At 33.1% G+C, this 20405-nt stretch overlaps 1 protein-coding gene across 2 annotated transcripts in view; it reads left to right on the top strand.

Annotated features, from left to right (window-relative positions):
• The window catches only part of LOC128214673 (uncharacterized), a 90242-nt gene that overhangs the window by 15425 nt on the left and 54412 nt on the right, over nucleotides 1-20405 (top strand). The window lies entirely within an intron of this gene.

The raw sequence follows: 20405 nt of genomic DNA, 5'->3' as shown, positions 1-20405 counted from the left end.
AACGACGTTCGCATGCACTATTAAGAATATACTTAATCTACATGAACTTAGTAACATTTAAAAATGTACCTGTTTGTCAACGATGAATGTTCACGGCATATACTTGATAAAGATTGAAACACATGAACGTTCAAAACATAAAAACTTCCGTTGTTATTGCGAATTTGATTTTTTGTATTAAATACCTTTGCCTTATTAACATATTCAGTGATTAATTAGTTCCAAAAGTGGATTCTAGTCCCCGACGAGGAAGATTCCAAACGTGGTGCTACAAAATCTGTCTAGTTCATTTTATGATTATTATATGTATACATATATTCAAATATATTTTTCTCTTGTTACCGGCGTACGTGTGAACATGTTTTTTTATCATTTCTGAAGCAAAATAAATTAAATTAATGTCAAATGCAATCGTCAAAATGGCTAAGAAAATAGATTTCGATTGAAATTTTAGTGGTGCATTAAATATTCATCACATGGAGTATCAGTGCAAGGGTAAATGTCAAACGTAATGTTGTTCATGAAATGTAAGCGATTGTGTCTAAAGCAATTAATTAGTCAATTACCGCCAAACGTTTTCATCGGAAATCGAATCACTGTTCAAACATAGACAACAAAGGCAACCCAAGATTAGCAACAAGGTGGCAACCTTTCGTGGCTCTTTACAGCCGAGGCACAAGTTTAGTTTTGGGACTTGTGTTCGGATATTCTAAATAGAATGACACACAGGTAAAGTACTTACTTAGTTAGATCATTCCTAGATATCTATACATAGGTATGTAACTTACATTCAGATGTTGACCATGTAGAGTCTCAGGTTTTAAGTATTATAATATATTGTCGAATACTATCTTGGACTTTTAAGATTATTTTATGTATAAGTTGTATAATTATATAGATACCCATAAAAGGAACACATTCTCAAAAGTCGAACATTATATTCAACATTTTTGTAATGTTACCCTGTAAAAAATTACATCAACATAAGGGCCTTCCACAATGCAATTTAAGGTGTAGAAGTCCAAAAATTAAAACGTTCCAAAAGTTCATGTTTTATTTAGTATTGAGGAACCAATTATTTTTCGGGAGTAAATCATTCATTCTTTGTGACATGTTTTCGGGAGTAAATCATTCATTCTTTGTGACATGTTTTCGGGAGTAAATCATTCATTCTTTGTGACATGTTTTCGGGAGTAAATCATTCATTCTTTGTGACATGTTTTGGGGAGTAAATCATTCATTCTTTGTGACATGTTTTGGGGAGTAAATCATTCATTCTTTGTGACATGTTTTGGGGAGTAAATCATTCATTCTTTGTGACATGTTTTGGGGTAATAAGAATGATCAAATTGTACGAAAATAGATTTCATCAGATTTTGGGTAAAAAAGCATTTTCATTCTTTCCAGAAGTATGCTTGCTAAATGTTGAAGACGCAATAGAAATTGAACTATTTAAATATTTTAGTTGCACTGTAGACTTTAACACAATTGGAGGCAGGGTTTGGTAAAAACGATCACCACGGTAACTTGGCAACACCGCCATAGGAATCGAATGGAAATTCTGGTTGATGAATGCTTTTATTGTAGACGAATAAAAACAAAACAATCTGATATTGCCTGATGATGCTGTGATTTTAAATTCAGTGCGCCATTTTTCGGGTTCTCTTCATTCTCGTTTAGATAAAGTTAAACAATTAGTTCAGATGATTTTCGATATGGAGACTACCTTATATCTTTATGTACCTTTTTGTTGTCTCGCAAGGATGAAGATCTCATTTCCGGTTGTGTTGAATATATATACTGTCAATTAAAGGCTATATAACATTCGATATACGTTTCATACGTTTCCTGATCATACATGACTGTGCTTAGTATCATGAAGAAAGTTCACCTTGTGGTTAGGCTTTTGACACGATGATAGTTGCCGATCGCGGACATTTTACTGTCAATGAAATTCCTATATAGTGAAGATATATTCCGTTATAAAATAAGGTAATGAGTTTTACCCTTTTTACTCAAATAGTAAAATGTAACATGGATTTACTTCTTTTTGTAGTCAATTTAAATGTTTGCGTTTTGAATTATGCTTCGATGAAAATGCTTATGTTCATTTTTTGTATTTTTGTTTGTATATGTTATAGGTACGTAATTTATTGAAGTAAATGGTAAACAAATGGAAAATGATAATATAGCAGTGGTTGTGGCGGTGTGAAGATTAATAATAATATATTGACATTAACAATGTTAGCGAGCGGTTTTTGTGCAAATATCGTTTGCTTGGCATTTTACAGGACACTTCTTGCATTAATGATGATAAAGATGACAGTATAATTCTCCGAAAAGAATGGCGGTCTGAAAATGAAAAATAACATAGTGGCATTATTAATGTTGGCGAGGGTTGTTGTGCAAATAGCGTACGTTTGAAAATTGCCAGGTTGCTCGTACTATTTTAATATTAACATGCAACGGATACTTTAGGGTCTTTCAGGACAATTCGTGATATCATGTCTCAACACTTTAACCGCAAATCAGAAACATGCATGTCGAATAAACAATTATATTTGTTCCTTACGCTACGGACTTGCTCGTGTCGTTTAAAATATAAGTGCAACATTTGTCTTCAAACGTATACTTGAAGGGTTCCTGGTACTTGCATAAATCATATTCCACGTGTGGTCGTACATGTCTTTTAAGACTAATGCAATGTAAACAAAGCATGACGTAGTGTGAACAATGACTTCACAGGTACACGTATCTGTACAAGTAATGTCGCTCTAATATTATAGTTGTCATTTATTTCTGAAAAGCATATTGCAAATCAAAGCCCAAAAGCGAGATGTTTCTTACAAAAAAGACTTAATTATCATTCCTCGAAATTAATATGCAAATTGTTTTGTTTAGTAAGCTAGTAAAGCCAATTGTTCTTTATGATTGTGAAATATGGGGATTTGCAAACTTGGAGTTATAAGAAAAGGTACAAATTAAACTTCTGTAGCACATATTAAGCCTTTGCTCCTCAACACCAAACGCAACAATGCATGGTTGGACTGTAGTATTTCCTTTGTAGCTTTTCGCATAAATATTGACATAAAAAAGAGGTTGAATAGGTTTTGGGCAGAGTCCGACCCTCGACAATTAAGCTGTCTACAAAAATTTAGTAAGCCAAATGATGTCTTTATGGTGATCTGCAGAGTCACGGTAATCAAAATACATTCATCTGGATAAATAATATAAAAAATATGTAAATTAAGACAGGCATGTATGGATTTGGTTATCAAATACATTTAGTTACTGAGGGTGGCTAAACCGCTCAAAAGTTACTCAAAAGTTAAAATATTTGGTTATCAACAAGTTTTGGTTTGTATAAAACATTTAAAACAAAGTTTAAGAACACTTATGGCATAAATAGTAAATGCAAGATTACAAACAAAAATTAAAATTATCATGTGAAACGTGACGATGGAGTAATATCCCATACGAGAATAGAAAAAAACACACATGTTTGAATGGTATGATAGGTGATCAATGCCACTATAATATAGAATGTCCTGATATTTTCAATCTGAAAAAAACATGGAGAATAGACATGTAAATTGAAAGCATTTAAATCTCCATGTATATCTTTTTCGGACATATTAATGCACAATGTTTACTTTGTTTTCAAATATGTATACATTATATTTCTGCATAGGGCCTTTTCATTCTTTGTATTTATAATTTCCACATGTTTGTAAGCCCTGTTTGCATTGAGTAAATGAATTCACTTTGAAACTTTGAATTACTCAAGTTAAAAACAGCTACATTTTTTAAACGAATGATTATTTCAAAAGAATGTTTTGATTGATGAGATACGCCTGACTGATGCGGACGGCGGTTAATGAAACTTTAAGTACAGAACAGTTCATGCATGTACCTATGGTGCTTGTAGCCGGCAGGCATTCTTTGAAGTCGTACATAAAAATGTAGGCTGAAAAAAATCTCAAATTAAAACTGCCTGATATTTTAGTCAAGAATTTGTATAAATGAAGGATACAAACCAGTTATTATTTAAGTTGAAAACTCTTTCTTTGTTCTTTGATCGTTCTCAAAAGCTAACGTTGGAACAATATTTTACAATTCAGCGGATTGTATCTGAACATTATGCTCTGTAAATAGGTTTTAAGTCATTATAGTGCTTTTTCGATTCAAATTCAAGATATTAAACGACGTTGAAATCCAATATTGAAGTCGCATAGCTTACTTGTAACACGGCATTTAAAGAATGTAATTTGATTCCAATTTTCGTCCTTTATCCTTTCCTTACACACGCGCACCCCGTCTTCATACCACGAACATTTGAGCACTTGATGAGAGATTTTAGCAATACTACAACAATAACCCATTCATATCCATTTTGTTCACAAGAAATGTGATGTTCAGAACAAATCAAATCCATGACTTGTCTTATGATTGATTGAATTTTGGGCATGCGTTATTATCCTACTGTTCCGGAAAGACAGCTTTGATTTCAAAATACACAGACGTCGGCGTATTAACTTATCATCCTTACAAGGGATCCATACCTAGATATCTTAAGGTCTGTCGTCACGTATAAAAATTCATTCTTGAATTTTAATATGCCAACTAACCCGATTTGCTTTAGAATATGTATGAGGTTGTGAACACATAATCTGGTTAAACCGTTAACCAATATTTAACTGATAGGGCTATAGGTCTGTTTCGAGCGTTTTGTGTTTATCGTTTCAAGTGAAATTGTTCCCCTGAACAGGCTGTACACTAAAAGTGTTGACTTGGCGTGTCCATGTATTTTTCGTTGTGTAATCGAGGATAACTGTTGGAACATATTCTTTCATCTCCTTTTAACCTAAGATACATTACACGCAAAATAGCATCAATTTACGCCACGATACCATTTATACTATTTGTTTTATCAGAAATAGCCTGTCATGTTCCTTAGCGAAAACCCATACTCATGATGCATTATGGTTGCTTACGTCGCAGTGAAACAAAGGATTGACAAGTTATTCAAAAGGAATGTAAAACGGACTCAAGGAGATGATATATGAGATCATTCTGATGAATGCGACCTTCAAACTATCGAGTCAGAGTTATTTGAATCCTAGAGAAAAATAACATGATTCTTTTTTTTTAATTTGGGATGAAGTAGTTGGTGCAATGGCTGACACATATTTTTTAATCAAGGTTCATTTATTTCATTTGATTATTTTATTATACTAGACATATACACATTAGCTTTGGTTGATTCCTTCCACTCAGATTGAGGCATCAATGCGATTCCCCTTAAAACTGGCGTATCTGGGTCTTTAATACTCCCTCTTTCTTAATAAAAAATGATTCTTAACTCTGAGTAAGAGGAGTATTCAGTATTAAGAAATTTTAAAATGAGTCCTAAGTACTGGTTGCCTGTTCGTCTCAACCAGCAAAGACATACCGAGAAGCAAACCTCCACCAATAATGTCAGGGTTTAAACGTTTGGCATTTTACAAACATACTGTATCATATTAAGCCTGCATATATCATGCTATACAGTCAATTAACGAACAGATTGATGAAGCTCGTAAAATGATATTATACTAACCACGTGTTAGTTATGTTCAGCTTTACTAATTTTGTACCTGAATTGATCGCATGCGGCTGCTAGATTGCTTCAGGTTATACCACTATTTAACAATTTCATTCAAGATATGCCATGAATTACTCTCCAGATAAAAAAGCAAAACCATGAAGGAATATTTATGATACGATATTATGGTTTCTATTCATAGAGTTCTAAAATATGATGTCCAATAAAAGTAACAGTAATTTGAGTATGATTATATACAGCCAAATATGTTTTATTCAGCCCTTCTAAAACAGAAACGAAAGCATAACTTACCTTTGGTTATATCGTATAGTGTTATATAATGCGGCATGTATGCTAACAAATCGTTAACCTTTCTTTAATGAGGGAACATAATTTTCGTGTCCAACACTTAAAGCTGCTTAGTAAGCAGTAAGGTACTTTCTATATTGTAAATTTATTTTTGAAGTAAGATTCTTCCAAAATTACCAAATTCCGGTATAATTGTTCAAAGCATGAAAATAGCACTCCCGGTTCCATAGAGACTATGTTTTGAATGCGCTAGTCAATTGAATACCTCTAATAGCATTGTCTTTAGTGGCAGTTCAGTTTTGAAATACACAATTAAGCCAAATATTATTATTTTGAAGAAAGGAAATACCTTTGAACCTACGATGACAGATTGCAGAATTTCCTATTTTTGAAATGTGTGCATATAACGTAACGCTAAATGATCCCTTGCATGGTATACTTCTTCTGTATCCATGACCACGTCTTCATCCTATAAAAGTGTACCAATAAATTGACTTCAGCACAATAACAAACGTTTAAATGATTCTTTATTTTCAGTTGATAAATACGGGTGAGTTATATTGAACTCTAATATAACCGATGTTTTTGGGGGCGACAAATTAACTTTAAGATGTGATATGTATGCGTTCACAACATATTTTTTCTCCTTAATAATGTTGACCGTATGTAATTTGATTTCATCTTGGAACAAATCGGGTTTGGTGAAGAAAATGCAATACTGTTTGGGTTTTTAGAGCGAAATCTGGCATACGTGTTCATGCAGCTATCGAATTATTGAAGTCTGATGTGGTTTACTGCCGTGCTGGTGTCGTAATTTTGTTTTGTAATTTTGACTTTCTTAGAAAATATTTTCCTGGTTTATTTTTGTTTTATTTTCTGAAGTGAATATAATTCTTTTTAAATGTAAGCAAGTGCATGTAGCCTTTTTAAACGTGATATATTGTAATTGTTCAGCAGATTGTTGTCAGATTTCCTTCACAGACTTACGTGTAAGTATTTTTTCTGAACGTTTCGTATTTATGTTTTCAATACAGTCTTGTTGTCATTAAATAAAACCTGGGATAAAAGTTGCAGACAGCCTAGGATTATAACGCTCTTATATGCTAAATTTGTATTGAAAAAGCAAACCAATGTTGAGAATTGTTTGCACGTGTGCATGTGGGGTTTGTACGTTTGTGTCTCTAGTTCAGCGTTGCTTCGGACCTTTCCCTGCGCATATAAACAGGGTTTCTATTTGTCTGTGTTACTACCGGGTTTGTCCCTATAGCTTTCATTGTACCGTTATTGTCCATGTTGTTTTAAACCATTTAAGTGGGCTAATTGGTTACAATTAACATAGGAACAAAAGCTTTCAGAAACAATTCAGTGTCTTACGTCTTCCTGATTGAGCCTTCCTGATTGAGAGCGATGTAATATACCCTTATGAAAAATGCCAGTTTATGCCTCTTTTGCACAAGCAACACCAAAAATCCCAGTTAAAATATTCGAGCATGATGGACTTCTATTTCTGTTAATTATTGTTGAAAAAAATCTGTTTTATAGGTTGAATATGGTTCTTGCTTCTTTCCATGGCATATTTTCAGTTACTCCTGGGATGTATCAATCGATATAACATTATATATCCTTCTCAACATTGTATTCATGTAATGTATACATCATAAGATTATGGGGTTTCGAAGGGTCATGGAACATTATCTAAATTAAAAATATATAACTGAAAAAACAGGAAAAAGAGCTTTATCTACTAAATAATCTTAATTTGAAATCCTATTCGTCTAAAGAATGGACTTTTTTAATGTATTGGAGTTCCAACAGTTTTCAATAAAATAGTTGTTTTAACGACAAATCAGTTTGTTTTATATTTGTTAATGCGATGGCTGCAAAACCTGTGCAAAAAGAAATAAACACAATGAGATATACGCCAGCATTTTAAGTTAACGAATAATTATCTTTCATCGGTTTATACAGAGTGTGTATCTCATTAAATGTATGTTAGGTATTAGCTAAGTGCATTATCCAGGGTGTTCGTTCTGTAAGGCATTAGCCAGGGTGTCTGTTGATTGTTTGAATACCAGGCTTGTCCGTGTAGTTTCAATTATACATGTAGTTTGGTTTATCTACTGATGCTGCACCAACTTTCAATTTTTTTGTTTTCTTTGAAAATATATTAAAATGAATACAACTACAACTCAATGTAGATAGTTTGGATGTCATATGTAAAGGCTTTTTGGCCAGTTATTGCTTTGTTTCCTTAAATGTACTGAAAGTAAAACGGATATTTCGTAGCGTTTATGTTTGTATCCCTAAAGCACGGACATCTTGAAAACAAACCTTAAAAACTATCAAAACTTGTATACTTTCTCCATTTATACTGGATTATTTGTAAACAACTTTCGTCATTGCAAATTTTCATCAAGTATAAACGTTAAAGGCCTTCAAATGGTTATGCTAAATGGCAAATTACATACAGATCACAAACAATACATGAAACCCCTGCTCTATATGCCCCTATTCATCAATTTTGGTGAGCATGCTATAATTCATTTATAATTTTTTAGAACAAAATGGCCATTTCTAGCATGGGATATCATTTGAAACAGCAATTTGGTAACACACATACAGATGAAATTAAATTGAAAGGATTCGCTTTAAACGCAATATCATTCATTAAGTTTTAGCGATGGTTCTTACAGCAACTAATCAATTACTGACTTATACAATTACTGACAAAAGTCATTGGAAATCGAACCCCCCTATTTTAACAATGCGAGAACTGGCGGCGATGTGTCAGCATTGCTAGTTCTCGCAATAGAAGACTATTTCCAAAACAGTGTTTAAGGAGTTGGTAAGATGCAAACTTAAACGCGTTTTTTCTGAAATGATATTTTACTATAAGCAAGAGAACAAATGGTATTTGCATTGATCAGCAATACACACGACCATTGGCCACATAATGACCACAACGGTAGCTTGGTTAACACATTCATGGAAATCGAACGCATGAATGGTAGGGTTGATTAAATTTAATATTTGAACGTCGATAAAACTTTCATAGCGGTGAGCTGAATATGTTTTAAAACTTGTAGACGAATGTTTTATGCTGATAGCTGTTAATCTTTGATTTGATGGTGATGTGCTTTTATATGAACGTCCATTTTTTGGGTTTTGTTTCCGTAAATTGAAAGCAACTTGTCGAGATCATGTTGGTGTTTGGAAAATTTACGAAAAACCATAATATTGGTCTTTGTATAAATCTTCAGACCCGATGCATTATAATTTAAAGAAATGATGTTTAAATGTTCTGAAAATCCTGTGACGTTTCGCCTTAAACGGCCATAGCATCTGCAAATAACAACATAACCAATACAAACCATCAGTATTTAAACCAAAGTAAATGCTATTCTGTAAGTTAAATTTCATGACTATAGTAAGAAGACTTGCAACTATTCTGCTATTTCACTAACTATTTCTTCAGATTTAACACATCTTCCTCAGCAGGGGTCCTTCAAAACCAAATACAATTTTTAGGGCCTACATTTTTAGTTCCAGTGGAGGAGAAGGGGCGCAAGGTGGAGGAGACACATGTATCAATTCGCACACTCTCTTGCAGCAACTCCTGGTGTTATATTATATCCGCATATTCGTGGCTGTTATTTTAAGAACACATCAGAATAGTTATGTTTAGTACTCTTCTCATTTTTGTCTTGACTTGATAAACAGATCGTGTCTGGGAATATTCAATGGTAACTTATTAGTTGATTAGGTCAATTTGGTTTATAAAAGCTAGAAAACTTTAAATGACCTGACTGAACACTGGACACAAGGCTGGAAACATTTAGACAGAAGCTCTTCTTGTTTTAAAGAAAGCATTCGTGGAAAAACAGTGAGTATAATTTGTTAACGCTTTTATATTGAAGTTTTGATATTTGTTTTTGTTTTTGTCTTGTGACGTTGTGTGACTCTTGTTTGGTGTTTGTTTGGCCTTAATATTTGTGCATTTTAACAGGATCTTTGTCACATCTAAGTCAACTGAAGCCAAGTGTATTGGCTGGCTCAATCCATGGCTTGTGTAAAGTTAGCCAGTTTATCGGTTGATCAATATTTATCCAATTATTACTTTTTTTCAAAATAAATGTTGCTACTTTTGTATGTACAAACTAATAAATGGATAACCTGTGGATGACTTATCCAGTTTTATACGCTAGGATAGCAGGACTTTTCCTGAAGTTTTCATTATTTTGTTAAACAATTGTTGTGTACCAGAGGAGGTAAAAGAGGAGGAACACGGAGGTACAAGAGGAGTTTAAGCAGGTATAGGGAAAATAGTTTCTGTTGCTAAGGATTGTACCAAGTGCTTACTAATCCATATTCCATATTCACTAAGCTTGAGTTGACATTTAGAATCAGACCCTTGAAAAGTTGATTTTTAAATTAAACGAAGGGTCATAAATTTCGTTCCTTTGGACAAAATATCAGCAAATAATAATTAAATTAGCATACACAATATATTTTTTTATGTCATCAATACTTTACCGATACTTATTTCACAATACCAAAAATATTAACATTTTGAAATCATGAGTCTTAACCTCAGACTCGAGACGTTAATGAACATGGGGCCAATAAGGTTTTCATGACCTTCATAATCATAACCATGAGGTTATTAGCATCAAGTACTAAAATATTTTCACATTATTTTGTTCGGTGAAATTGGGATAGTAATGCTAGGAGATCGATCCGGGTTGAACAAACTCTATGTTGAAGATTGATATTGATGAGATTCCGTCCTGCCGGTCAACAGCTCTTACTGAATTATGACATTACATGGAACTAGATATTTCTAGGTGAGATTGCCACACGCACATTTTTAACTGGAGTTTTGTTTTATATAACTGTTCACATTTAGATTTTGACTGTTTTACCCAAATAAAACTTTCTACCTTATCGATGTCACATAGAGCAAATTTATACGAACATAACTATTGTGACGATATAAATGTTAGCTTCCTTTATTCCACTGCATACACAAATGCTTTGGTTCATCATAGTAAAACAATGAAAACTTCAGGGACAATTCCAATGGCCTAACAATTATCCAAATTCTTGTTCAAATGATCAAGGTGACAAAACCCTCAATTACCCGCAATTGTCGGCAACTACTTAACTTTCTTTCGATACACTTCATACATGCAATGACAAAATATTATTTTAATGAATATGTCTAAGGCAGGGACGACAACTCTTCTTCAATTGAAATGAAATGCTAAAATGTAATACTAATCAATAATCATGTATCATGGGCAAGTGGTCTTAGTGACAGTGTCGAAATATGAAGTGATCTGGCCCCAATATCACAAAAATACAGACTCAGCTTAATTTACATCATAAAAGCATCGTATGATTTACGATCTTGCATGTTTTTATACATTTTGAAATCCTTCTTTTTAAGTGAACTGTATTGATTAAAAATAGAGCCATAAAAATACTTGAGAATTGATGAAAAATAATAAATTGTACTCAAATACAATTTTTGCTATGAATATTTTCCATTGGAATCATGACCGAAAATTTTAATCAATGAATTTCAATAACTTTGCCTTTATACGCTTAAATGAATTAGTATTGAGATTTGTGTGATATTTGGGCCTGGAGGTCCGATTTCAATGCGAGTTAACGACAGAAAACTGGTTGTACGGTAATACAAAAAGAAACCGATGAAGAAATATGCACATAAGCTAGTACTAATGCGTTTGTGCACATTTCTTCGTCTGTTCCTTTGGAACAAAGAGTCTGCTTGCTTAATTATTGACGAGATCGAGATTTTCTTAGCCAATTTGTCTACGGTATACAACGAAGCATATTGCGGTAGTGCATCGGGGATATCCGACGTTGGCCGACAACACCCATAACACGACTGTCAAAAAACATTTGTAAAGTTAGCGTTATCGAATAGGCAAAGTCAGTAAAAAATAAGTAAAGATCGGTCGCAGATATCTACTATAGCTAAAATCACACTGTAAAAGATGAATAATCATTATTCATCTTTTACAGTGTGATTTTTAGCTATAGTAGATGCATCACATTTCTTTTGTAAATGTATGCTGGTGTTTAATGTCTATAATGTTGTCTTTTTCAGCATTCATCATGGACTCTACGTTTTTGTGTTGGTCAATAAAAAATCCTTTGAAGTTATTGTATAAGCCCTGTGTGTTCAATGTCCTTAATGAAAATAAATATGGCCTGCTCAGAAAGAATCATTGATGTTGCAATAATTCCACAGGCGTACTGTGGGATAAACAAATATAGTTTATCGAGTTTCAAGCATTTCGTCATCTGATATAGAAATGGTCAAATTGACGGAGGTTTTAGCTGTGCATCAAGTGGAGACCTACCGCCAATAACAGTTTCATCTGTGTACCTGGAAATCTAGAAATTTGTTGGCTAGATAAATTTATAACAAGGCTATGAGGTAAATCATTTATACAATGTGTGAATAAATGTGTGGCTGGATACACTCTCTGCTAGAATAAGGTAAACCTTGTAATACTAATTCTGCTTTAGAGTCATTTAATTCATCTGAGACCTTAACTCTTTTTGTTTTGAGATTATTGTGATGTTGATGTTGCTTCGTTTGATATAGTGAAAGTTAGTAACATGTTGATAATTCCTAACATAGCTGTGTAGCAACATGTTTAAATATATACCTCAATAATGTATCCAAGTAAACGACGTTTGCATAAACTATTAAGAATTTACTTGACCTACACGAGCTGAATAACATTCAACAAAATACCCGCCTGTCAACGATGCATGTTCCCGGGACCATTGATAACGATTTTAACACATAATCGTTAAGAAAATGAAAACTGCCGTTTTAAATGCAAATTTGACTTTGTATATTGAACACCTTTACCTAATTATCATCTTCAGTGCTTAAATAGACCGAAAAGCGTATTCTAGTCCCCGGCGACGAAGATTCAAGTTGTGGTGCTTCATAATTTCTCTAGTTCAGTTTATGATTATCATATATTAAAAATATATTTATATATATTTATCTCTTCTTATCGGCTTACGTGTGATCATGTTGTTGTTTTTTTTATAATTTTCGAAGCAAAAAAAATGTAATTGATGTCAAATGCAATCGTCAAAATGTCTAGTAAAATATCGGAACTCAATTGAAATTTGACTGGTAGTAAATATTCATCACACTTTAGGCAGTGAAGTAATAGTGCAAGGGTAAATGTCAAACGTGTTATAGTTCATTAAATGTTAACAAGTGTGTCTAAAGCAATTAATTAGTCAATTACTGCCAAAAGGTCTCATCGGAAATCGAACCACTATTCAAACATGCACAACAAAGTCAACACGAGAATCGGCAGCGAGGTGGCAACCTTTCGTGGCTCTTTTCAGCCGAGGCATAAGTTTAGTGTGGGGTTTTGTATTCGGATATTCTAAGTAAAGTGACACACAGGTAAAGTGCTTACTTAGTTAAACCATACCTAGGTTTGTATACATAGGTATGTAACTTACATTCAGATGTTGACAAAGTTTTATAATATATTGTCGAATACTATCTTGGACTTTTAAGATTTTTTTTATGTATAAACTTGATATATTGATACGCATAAAGAGAACAAATTCTCAAAAGTCAAAGATTGTATTCGACATTTTTGTAATGTTACCTTGTAGAAAATTACATCAACATAAGAGCCTTCCACAATGCAAAAATAGGTGTGGAAGTCCAAATATTAAAACATTGCGAAATATTTATTTAGTTTTGAAGAACCAATTATTTTTCGGGAGTAAAACGTACATTCTTTGTGATATTTCTTCGGGTATAAGGAGTTGACCAAATTTAACGAAAATATATTTTGTCAGATTTCGGATCAAAAAGCATTTACATTTTTTCCGGAAGTATGCTTGCTTCACTCCTCAACACCAAACGCGAGATGTATGGTTGGACTGTAGCATTTCCGTTTCGACTTTTAAAATAATCAATTACCCTTCTTTAGATGGTGATGTTCCTATTTCACCATCGTATGGTGTTTTTATTGCACAGTTAATACGATTTGCTAGAATATGTACAGATGTAAAAAGTTTCAGCTCTCGCAGAAAACTTATGACACAAAAACGTCTAAAACAGGGTTTCCGATATTTTAAATTAAGGAAAACTTTCTCTAAATTTGTTAATGGTTTTTATAATCTCATATCAAAGTACAATAGTAGTCTTAAATCGCTCATTGCTGATAGTATTGCTCATCCCGATTTTTATGGTGATGTTTTAAAGAAAATTCGTAAAATTAAAATGTTTCCAGCTGGCAGTTGGGCAGGTAGACTTCATGAATTACTTGAATTTTATTTAAACCGTGGATATAAAGGCAATACTTTGAAGAGCACTTGCCTTCTTGTATTTGAAGATGAATACCTGAAACAAAATATTGGGTTGAATATAGCATCCTTTCATAACTAAACTTTCAGTGCTTTGATATTTATGAAGAATTTGCTAATTCATGTATTCTTTAAAACCGTTTTTGGCGGACACGTGTTGACTGACTCCGAGTGTTTCGGCTGTGACTTAAATTTCTTCAAATATTTTACGTTTTCAAATCATTTGGAAGGAGAGAATAGCATATACTAGTCGCTTTTATTTTTAATATTGTTTTTCTTTATTTGTTCCCAGTTTTAGTACAATGATGCTTTTTATTATGAAAGTCTATGATCACACAGTTTTAAACCTTTTAAGGCAGACTGTGTGTGAAGCTTTTGGTTTCTAACGATGACTGCATCGTATCTTTGAAAAGTATTTGCATTAGGTGCTCTGAATTGTTTCCCTCCGTCTGCAGATAGAGTTGGGATCTCTAATCATTGAAGTACTTGGGGTTTACCTTTTCGTTTTTTATTATTATGTGTTTTATTGATAAGTTTCCCCAAGTTAATGCATACTTTAATAAGATTTATCTTTTGCGTTTTATCTTTATTAAGAATTGTTGGGATAAGAGTGAGGTTTGTGCACATAAACTGGTTTAAACCCCCAATAAATTTACATTTTACTGACCGTTCCAAGGCGGTACCTAACAATTCTTGATAAACATACCAATTATATATATATATATATATATATATATATATATATATATATATATATATATATATATATATATAGTATTTATGCACTGTGCTGTTTGTAGAGTTGTGTGCTGTTCTATGTTTCTTGTTTGTGATTTGTGTTCTATGTCTTTGGCGTTGCCCATTGCCACTAAACCGGGTTTATGTTTAAACGTTTTGCTACTGAGCATGTTTCTGTAGCTTTTTGCATATATATTGACATAAAAACGAGGATGAATAGGTTTTGGGCAAAGTCCAACCTTCGACAATAAAGCTATCTTCATAACCCTAGTAAGCCATATAATGTCTTTATGATGAATTGCAAAAAAACAGTAATCAAACTACATTTATCTGGATAAATTATATCAAAAATATGTTAAATTAAGACAGACATGTATGGAATTTGGTTATCAAATACATTTAGTTACTGATGGTGGCTAAGCCTCTAAATAACACAACAGTTAAAATATATGTTTATCAATAAGTTTTCGATTTTATAAAACATTGAAAACAGAGTTTGTAATAGAGAACTATCTTAAGAACACTAATGACATGAATACAAAATGCAAGATTACAAACGAAAATCACAAATTATCATGTGAAACTGGAAGATGGAGTAATTTTCCGTATGAAAACAGAAAAACAAAAACACGATAAAAAAAAGTACGATAGGTGACCCATACCAATATATTATAGAATGTCCTGATATTTTTAAATCTGAGAAAAACATGGAGTTGATAGCATTTAAAACTCGATGTATATTTTTTCAGACAACTTTAAACTCCTTGTATACTTTGTTTTCAAACCTGTATTTATTTTATGTCTGCATAGGGCCTTTTCATACTTTGTATTTATAATTGCCTCATGTTTGTAAACTCTGTTAGTATTAAGGATATGAATTCACTTTGAAACTTTGAAATACTCGAGTTAAAACAGTTTTAAACGAATTATTATTTCAAAAGAATATTTTAATTGATGAGATACGCCTTACTGATGCGGAAGGCTATTCATGAAACTTTAAGTGCAGAACAGTTTATGCATGTGCCTATGGTGCCTTTAGCCGGCAGGCATTCTTTGAAGTCGTATAAAAATGTAGGCGGATAAATTCTCGAATTAAAACGGCATGACATCATAATCAAGAACTTATAAATTTAGGATACAAACCAGTTATGATTTAATTTGAAAACTCTTTATTTGTCCTTTGATCGTTCCATAAAGCTAACATTGAAACTATTTTTTAACAATTCAGCGGTTTAAATCTGAACATTAAGCTCTGTAAAAATAGGTTTCAAGTCTTTATAGAGCTTTCTCGATTATATTTCAAGATACTATACGATGTTGAAATTCAATATTGTAGTCGCATAGCTTACTTGTAACACAGCATTTAAAGAAAATAATTTGATTCCAAATTTCGTCCTTTATCCTTTCCTTACACACGCGCTCCCCGTCTCCATACCACGAGCATTTGATGAGAGATTTTTAGAAGCTATACTACAACAATTACCCAATCACATCCATGTGATGATAACAAAAAATCAAATCCATGACTTATCATATGATTTATTGAAACTCTTATTTGGGCATGCGTTATTATTCCACTGTTCCGGAAATACAGCTTTGATTTTAAAGTACACAGACGTCGGCGCATTAACTTACCACCCTTACCAGGGTTCTATACCCAGACACCTTGAGGTTTTTGTCTTCACGTATGAACACTCATTCTTGATTTTCAACATGCCATCTAACGTGATTTGTTTTAGGGTAGGTGTGAGATAGTAAACACATAACCTGGTTGGACAGTTAACCAATATTTAACTGACCATTATTTATTGATAAGGCTATAGCTCTGTTTGCGGCGTTGGTACGTTTTGTGTTTCTCGTTTGTAGTGACTAAGCATTGTGCCTCTGAACAGGTTGTATACTGAAAGTGTTGACTACTGGTCTTGTTCATGTAGTTTTCGTTGTGTAATCGAGGATAATAATTGAAACATATTCTTTTATTTCCTTTTCACCTAGGAAACATAACTCGGACAAAATATCATACATTTACGCCATGATACCATTTTTACTATTTGTTTTATAAGAAATAGCCAGTCATGTTCCTAAGCGAAAATCCATACTCATGATGTATTATGGTTACTAACAGGGGAGTGAACAAAGGATTGACAAGTTATACCATTTGTTATTTTTGTCCTTTGGAGTAACGCTATTCAACTAGAATGTATAATAACGAACGAAAGGAGATGATTTATGAGATCATTCTGATGAATGCGACCTTCAAACTAATTAGTCAGAGTTGTTTGAATCCTAGAGAAATATAACATGATTCTTCTTTAAGTGTTGGACGAAGTAGTTTGTGTAATGTCTGACACATTATTTTTTTGTCAGAGTACATTTATTCCATTGGTTTATTTTATCATACTAGGCATAAAAACATTAACTTTGGTAGATTTCTTTCACCCAGATCGAGGCTTCAATGCGATTATCTTCAAAATGCCGCGTGTCTTGACATTTATCCTTTATTTTCTTAATTGTAATGATTCATTACTCCGATAAAAGTGTACCATGGGGATTTTGTACTAGACGTATACATATTTGATTTGGTTGATACTTTTCACCGGAGATCGAGCTTTTAACGCATAAAGTCCACAAACACTTTGCGTATCCTGGTCTTTAATACTCCTTTTTACTTTAGTCCAAATGATGTTTCACTCCGATAGAGGAGTATTCAGTATCAAGCCTTCATATATCAATATATCATGCTATACAGTCAATAAACAAACAGATTCATGAAACTCGTAAAATGATGTTCTACTAACCATGTGTTAGTTATGTTCAGCCTTATTAATTTTGTTCCTTAATTTATTGCATGCGGCTGCTAGATTGCTTGAGGTTATACCACTATTTCACAGTTCCATTCAAGATATGCCATGAATAACTCTCCAAATAAAAAAAGCAAAACCCTGAAGGAATGTTTACGATAAGATCTTATGGTATCTATTCGTAGGGTTCTAAACGTTGATGTCCGCTAACAGTACCAGTAGTTTGAGTATGATTTTATACAGCCAAATATGTTTTTATTGAGTGCTTCTCAAACAGAAACGAAAACAAAACTTACTTTTGCTTATTTCGTATAGTGTAATATAATGCGTCATGTATACGCACACATCGCTAACCTAGTTGTTAGGAGAGAAAAACAATTTCCATGTCCAACACTTAAAGTTACTAAGTAAGCAGTATGGCATACGGTTTTTCTATATTGTAATTACATTTTTAAGTACGGTTTTTCAAATCCACCAATTTTCAGACTGTTTATACAAAACATGATAATAGCACTCCACTCCCGGTTCGACAGAGACACTGTTTTGAACGCGCTGGTCAGTGAAATACAGTCAACCTCTCTTAGCATAGTCTTTAGTGGTAGTTTAGTTTTGAGAAACACTAAAGCCATATTCAAATATTTTGAAGCGAAGAAATACCTTTGAACCTACGATGACAGATTGCAGAGTTTGCTATTTTTGTTTTTGCATAGGCTTAATATTGCCTGGCATGCTATACTCATTCCGAGCCCATGACCACGTCCTCATCCTATAATATATATGCAAACGTGAATGGCGACCAATACACCGATCGAAAGACAACACAATGCATTTTTGCGCTATGACACTTTAACGCACTATCGCATATAACAAAAATATCGATAAGAATCTTACCCCGACTGACGATTAATCGAGCCAAAATACTACCTGCGTTCGCACTTGAGGTCACGTGACTTTTCTGTTCATCCCTCGTGAATATTGTACCAGTGAAATAACTTTAATAGCATAATTAAAAAAGGTAAAAATGAGTCTTCATAGTCTTTAAGTTGATACATACGGATGAGTTATATTTAACTCCAATATCGCCCATGTTCTGTTACGGTGACAAATTAACTTTCAGATGTGATTTGATTGCCATCTCAACATATGTTTCCTCCCGAATAATGTTGACCGTATGTAATTTGATTTTATCTGGGAAGAAATCGGATTTGGTGAAGAAAATGCAATACCGTTCGTGTCTTTAGAGCGGTATCTGGCGTAGTATTCATGCAGCTATCGAACTACAGAAGTCTGATGTGTTTTACTGCCGTGCTTGTTATTTTTTATTATTTTGTTTTGATTTTTTTACTTGCTAATTATGTTTGTGTTGTTTTTGAGTAAGACGTAAATAATTAAGTTAAAATGTTAGCAAGTGGGTGAATCTTTATAAATCTATGCATCATTTTGAAAACTTTCAACAGATTGTCATCATATTCGCTACACGGTCTTATTTGTAACTCGTTTGTCAGATTGTGTCGTGTTTACGTTCTCAATACTGTCTTGGTGTCAATAAATTAAACATGGGTTTAAATAAGCAGAAGACCTAGAGATACCTACATATAATGCTCTGATATGCAAAAATTGTATTTAAAATGAAAACCAATGTTGAGATGTGTTTGAACGTGTGCATGTGGTGTTTGTACGTTTGTGTCTCTGGTTCAGTGGTGCTTCAGAACTTGCCTTGCGCCTCTAAACAAAAACTAAATTTCATTTTTTTTTTCACTGCTAAGTTTGTGTAGCTTTCATTGTATCATTGTTTTCAATGTTGTTTCATAACCATTTTAGTTGGCTAATTTGTTTTCTTACATTTAACATAACAACAAAATGTTTCAGAAACAATACAGTGTGATACACCTTCCTAATTGAACGCGATGATATATATCCTTATTGTTCTAAAACAATACAAATCAATCCGACAATCGAAATGTTGAACAGTTAACGAAGTATGCCATCTTATGCCATTTTTGCACAAGCAACACCAACAAATCCTAGATAGAATGATCGAACATGCTGGACTTCTATTTCCGTTAATATTTGCTAAAAATCGGATTTACAGGTTGAAAAATGCGTCTTGCTTGTTTTCATGGCATATTTTCAGTTACCCCTGGGATGTTTCAATCGATATTTAAGTATGTATCAAAGTCAACATTGTATTAATGAAATGCATACATCATAAGATAATGGGGTTTCAAAGGGCCATGGAACATTGCCATCTGAATTAAAAGTATATTTGCTTATCAGGTAAAAGAGCTTTATCTACTAAATAATCTTAAGTTGAAATCCTATTCGTCTAATGAATGGACTTATTTAATGTATTGGAGTTCCAACAGTTTTCAATGAAATAATTGTTTTAACGACCAATCAGTTTGGCTTATATTTGTTAATGTGATGGTCGCAAAACCTGTGCGAAAATAATGCATTAAACACAACGAGATACACGCAAGCATTCAAAGTTTACGAATATCTTTCATCGGTTTAAACAGAATGTGTGTCTTTTTTAATGTATGCTAGGCATAAGCTAAGCGCATTAGCCAGGTTGTTCGCTCGGT

The sequence above is a fragment of the Mya arenaria genome, chromosome 13 (genome assembly GCF_026914265.1).
Source record: "Mya arenaria isolate MELC-2E11 chromosome 13, ASM2691426v1".
In the NCBI taxonomy this organism is placed as follows: Eukaryota; Metazoa; Mollusca; class Bivalvia; order Myida; family Myidae; genus Mya; species Mya arenaria.
The sequence above is the reverse complement of the archived record's forward strand: the minus strand, read 5'-3'. Positions and strand labels throughout refer to the sequence as shown.